Raw genomic sequence first — 787 nt, 5'->3', positions numbered from 1 at the left:
TTTCATGCTCACTTTTGCAATTTCCATTTGAAAAATTATTTCCATTTAAAAATTTTTTTCAATTAAAAATTATTTTCCATTTAAAAATGTAACTCTTCAAATAAAAAATCTAACTTTTAAACACCATATGGAATAGTTTTTTTCTCAATATTTCTATTTTCATATATTTCATAAAGTTTTGACATGTTTATGTATTATCTTATCTTTTTCCTCATTTTATTCTTCAAAATTATAAATTTATTGTAAATTTTGGTTTAAAAATCGCGCACTGTTTATCACTTCTCGTTCCGGTTTAATCGTAGCCAATCAAAACAGTGGGGATTTGTGGCACATCTCTACCTAGAGGATTTCTAATGGTACCTTTTTACGGAGGCCTGTTTTCAATTAATCCTGGAATTAATATTTTTCATAGGATTCATTTCTAGCTGCTTTGTTGGTTTATGGCAAATTTGATTGGTTGAGAACCTAGATGCGAACTCGATGTGTCAAATTAATTCATTAGTTTATTCAAATTCGACCTCTGTGAAAAGGTACTCTAAGCCTAAGGGTATCTTTTCACGGAGACCCGCTTTGAATTAATTTGACACATCGAGTTCGTATCTAGGTTATCAACCAATCAAATTTGATATAAACCAACAAAGTAGCTAGAAATTAATCCTATGAAAAATATTAATTCCGGGGCGCACACCGAAAGTTGTTGAATTCCAAACCGAACGTGATTTTCTGTTTCTCGTTCTCGCGTTCGCCTTCGCCATCACTATAGCAATCTTTGCTATAGTTGAGTCGG

Source organism: Belonocnema kinseyi, chromosome 2 (genome assembly GCF_010883055.1).
Source record: "Belonocnema kinseyi isolate 2016_QV_RU_SX_M_011 chromosome 2, B_treatae_v1, whole genome shotgun sequence".
NCBI classification, from domain to species: domain Eukaryota; kingdom Metazoa; phylum Arthropoda; class Insecta; order Hymenoptera; family Cynipidae; genus Belonocnema; species Belonocnema kinseyi.
This window is presented reverse-complemented; position numbering follows the sequence as displayed.